This window comes from Teleopsis dalmanni, chromosome 2, assembly GCF_002237135.1.
Source record: "Teleopsis dalmanni isolate 2A chromosome 2, ASM223713v2, whole genome shotgun sequence".
Lineage (NCBI taxonomy): Eukaryota > Metazoa > Arthropoda > Insecta > Diptera > Diopsidae > Teleopsis > Teleopsis dalmanni.
Window position 1 is genome coordinate 68258640 of NC_051847.1, and position 5025 is coordinate 68263664.

The 5025-nt window shown below is 30.8% G+C and overlaps 1 protein-coding gene across 1 annotated transcript in view; it reads right to left on the reverse strand.

Annotated features, from left to right (window-relative positions):
* LOC119674775 overlaps window positions 1-5025 on the reverse strand; it is a 46415-nt gene that overhangs the window by 40545 nt on the left and 845 nt on the right. The gene's annotated exons all lie outside the window — the stretch shown is intronic.

The following is a 5025-nucleotide window of genomic DNA, read 5'->3' on the forward strand; positions in this document are numbered from 1 at the left end:
TAGTGCTGTTAATTAGCTTGAAAAAGTATTTGAAAAGTCATTTATTATTCCTTATCATATATCCTGTAATGTTCGTAAGACACAAAATAAAATATAGGTGCATTTTGCCTAACATCATATTCAGTCGTATTTTTTGTAAACACAGACAGACTCCAGTTCATTATAATCTTGCTTTTAAGAGATGAAATTATTACTTAATATCTAATCTTTGAAGGGAAATAAATAAAGTTTTTATATGTGTGATAGCATAAAGCTATTATCCTTTGTAAGCTACCACAATGAATACATTTGAATGCATTTTTACTTTATGCCTTGACAATTTAGCAGATTCACGTATTCTTTTGTCAGTTCTTCAACTCTTCCCTCTTCGGAATTGTAAATCTAACATAAAAAAGAAAATCAATGCGTTTTCCTTGCTTCTTCGAAATGGAAATCACTTCAAGAAACAGCAAAGTCAGTGTTGTTCTATGCAAAATTGAAAACGTTCAGAAGTATTTGAGCGTTTGTGTTGAGTCAGACAGAACAAGCGGAACCGGAAGTATACCGGGATGAACCAATGACTGTCGAGTATTTGTGAACGTACGAATACAATGCAAATAAACTTAAGGCGCGTCGGAGGGTATGAGTATCGCGAAATATTAATATCCTTGAGAAGTTGAACTCAAACAGAAATAAATAAAATTGCTGTGGAAAGGCATTGTTGCCGAAAATCTGTGAGGCAAAGAAAGAAAATGCATTCATTACTTTTTCTGCTCACTACATTTTCCAACATAAAAAATTTGCATTTTTGTTTTGTTTCCAATACTTTTTCCCGTGCATTTGAATATTTTCTAGTTTTGGGGGGACGGAAGGATACCTAAAAAAGAATTTTCACAAAACGTTTAAGGAAAATGCTTTTAGTTGTGTGGCAAGGCATGTGCGTTTAAGAAAATTTATATGGATTCGAGCATTCATGCATTTGCATTTATGAAACTCAATGCTTTTGCTTGTTTAGTTCTGAAAGTGTAAAGAGGGTAAATACTTTTTATTTACCTCAATTTCCTTTATATTTTGAAATTATTTTCTTGCATCTTTAACCTTCAAAATGTTTGTTTTATTCGCACTATTGATTCAGGTCGCACCCAGGGCCAGGCTTTAGTTGAGTGTTGGCTTCAATTAATGAAATGGAATTGAAAAATATTGAGAAAAGTGATTTTATGTTTATATCTTATGTTTAGGAAATATAATATTTAATTTCACAAAGATTTATACTGTATAAGAAAGACTTGTTAAAAGGCATTTGCATTTATTTTACTTAAAAATATTACTAAATTCCCACAAAAATCAAATATAAATATAACTAAAAGATTCCTTGCTCTTCATCAATGACTTGTGTATATTAAATTATAGATAAACGTGAGAAAGAACATTATACGATTAATTTTATATCTGTAATATTTAATATATTAAACCTGTATTAAAAAATAATGTTGTTTATACAGGTTGGCTGAAAATTATTGAAAGCGACACCTACGAACCACTAGAAGCATTAAAATATAAATATGTAGCCCACCTAAATATTCTTTTCCTTTATACATTAGTATCCAACACGCTTACAGCATGTTTTTTGCGATCTCATTTTCTTTTCCACAAAACCTATTAGTTCCATTAAAGCAAGTTACCGATATTCTAGAGGGATAATGTTGAATAGAATATTGTGTCTTGTTGACATTCCTATAATAGTTCATTTTATTTTTATTAATTTGCATACAATCGATTTATTTTGAGAGATACCATACTTTGAATGATAGTGATTGTGACAGTCTTGGCAGATTCTCACAGCAAGATTTATCTGTTTCTCATCTCCTTGCTGAATAAATCAGAAGTAATTGTCTATCTCTAGGTGAAAGTTAAGTTTCAGGTTCACAGACCGTGTAGCTGCACGTTTTCTTTTCGTCAGGATTTTCTTTTATTTCTTTTTAAGAAATTTTTGGGTAACCCGGAACTAATAGTATCCATATAATTTCTTTCTGCATAAGTCAGAAGAAATTACTTCTTACCTACAATTTGAATCAAGACCTTAAAAAGTAAGCCTGCTCCTTTCTAACTAATGTTGAGGAATTCCTAACATCAGACGGTGATAGCAACTCTCGGTTCAGCAAACTTCTCTTGGTTTACATCAAAGCCATACAATTACAAATAATGTGACTAGATGACACAGTTACCTTTAGGCAGGGTCGTAGTTCTGTTTTTTCAGGGACTCCTTTCAGGGGTATCCAACTCTTTCAGCTAATATAGTTGTAGGGACAAACCAGCATTCTAGCTTGGATTTATTAAGAATATCGTACCAGTGACTACGTCTCTTGGTTGTAAAAAACTTTTCTAACAGGGGCCTTGTTGTGGACTGCACTAATTTTTGGTTATCGATTAATGGTCAATTCATGGTATTCTTTACCTTTTTGACCATGCTTAGGTTAGGTTAGATTATACTTGCGATCCACTTAGGCTTATCGGCCCATTGTCTTACCGTATACAGAGGAAACTTAGGATTTAAAACCAACTAGAACCTCTGGCGAAGCTTAGAATGCTGTTTAGTGGGAGGTCTTGTAATTGATCAATATCCTAAAGAAGGAGAGTTCTAAAGTATTAATCGTCGCCATGCATGAGATGGGCAAAGACAGAGTCGATGAGAGGCACTTTTATCCTGTTTCCCACATCTACGATAGGTATGATTGAAAGGGAGATTAAATCTTCTAGCATGAATCCCTAGTCTGTATTGACCATGCTTATTTTAAAACAAATTTGATTTTAAATGTTTAAATCTTTTACTTAATAACTGTTTGTTATTGAAAACCAATAGCTTGATGAACTTTTATTTTTGAATATTTTTCCACATACCCCACAATATTTAATATTATATTTAAAAGTTAGTTATCTGTTCTTGATCTACTCTATTAATTATTATTGCTTATTTCAGTAGATTACAGTTATCGCAGTAATCCAATAAAAATGCTTTTTGATTTTAAAAATTGAAATTATTAATCATTGGAAAAAATTTAAAAAATCTTTTTTTATATTATAAAATTGCCAATTTTGAGAAACAATTCACTTTAAGAATAAAATAGATGTGAAGAAACTGGTGTGTGTTGCCAGAGAAGAAAAATACTAAAAACAAAAGTCCATACCAATTTAAGAGGAAACTTTATGCCTTAATGTTCTTTATATTCTCTACAATTTCATAGCGAAATTGATAATATTGAACTGGGATTTTGGGAGTCAGCATAAGTAACTCAGCAAATTTTCTTGTGAAATTGAAGCATCACAAACTTAAATCAACTAAAATTTGAAAACTAAACGAAACGCTTGGAATGGAAGAAAAAGCTAGGGAAACGAAACATACCAGATGTGATATCCTCACAAAGAAAAACAAATTTGAAAGAAAAACTAAAATAAAATAACATGAAAATTGTGAAGGAAAGGAAAATTTTCTATGCATTTCACTAAATTGCATTTTGTGCTGTTTGATATTTTGTTTTGTGATCATTGTGGAACGCTTTCCATTATTTCATATCTGATAGCATCGCTTATTTGTCTTCTTCGATAATGCATTCTGACATTTGAAGTTTTTATGTCAGAGATTGTTTTCAGGTTAAACGATTTCCCATGCGCACACTTTAAAGATTTTTAACATATTTGATGGTTTACATTATTTACTCAGGTTAAGTAGTTAAAAGTGGGGAAGTAAATGACATTAAACTCAATATTAAAGATACTTGTTTCATATGTACTGGGATGTTATTAAGTTCTAGGAGTGCTATCTATTTGTCAATAGTAGAATTAAAACTTAAACGTCTTCAACTTTGTTTAGTATATTTCCTTTTATAGGTTTTACTTCAGAAAAATTATTTTTATATTTAATACGTAAATACCGATCAGTCAAGTATGACTCTAAGATGTCACAATAATCAGTTGGAAGGGTATCTGTTAGTTTCTTAACATAATGAGTCCAACATGCCAGACTTTATCAAACTTTAACGTTTTTATTAGAGTCATCAAATTAGGAATTAGTAAAATTTAAATTTGCAAACTCTACTAAAATCCATATTATATTTAATACGTAAAAACCGATCAGTCAAGTATGTCTCTAAGATGTCACAATAATCAGTTGGAAGGGTACCTGTTAGTTTCTTAATGAGTCCAACATGCCAGACTTTATCAAACTTTAACGTTTTTATTAGAGTCATCAAATTAGGAATTAGTAAAATTTAAAATTGTAAACTCTACTAAAATCCAAGTCAAATAAATTGTATTCTTTTTTCATAAAATCAATCTTTCTAATTTAATTTAATCAGATTCAAAGAACAAAGTGATTGAAACAACTCTTCCTCATATTTATGATCTATTCAAGTATAAGTATACAAATTTTCCGAACTGATTACTATATATGATATACTATATACTGTCATTCACTTTCGTTCCGGCTCATATAGTAAAACTCATAATTGTTTGTCCTTGCTTGGCTGACACATGCCAACGTTACGGTCGTAACATTTAACATTTCGTCGTTCAAAAATTTCACAGACATTGATTTCTGAAAAAAAAGTTCAATCAAAACTCTATCAAAGACTTAAGTATCTGGTAGATTCATTCCATTCTCTAATTTAATGCTCACCATGTCCGAAACTATTAAAAACACTCATAAAAACAGAATGGTTGAAAGTTTTTTGCCTTTCGATGCTTTCGATTTTCATATTTATTTATTTTTTTTTGCTTTTTTGATTCTTCGGGTTAGGATTGCTGTAGTTGTTGTTGTTGTGAGTTGATTCATACTCATTTTTATTACATGTGATCAGCAACTATTTCCGTTTTATTTGATTTGCTTTCCGCTTTATATTATTTGCCAATAATTTCAAGTTTCGTCCCGACCCAATTTGTGTGTAATGAACTTTTTTACGAGTTTTTCATTTCGCTTCAGGGATTTATTGGCGTAAGCAAAGATGCAAAAAAGACAAGCAAACGGAAAAACTTACTCGAATTGCGCTGTTT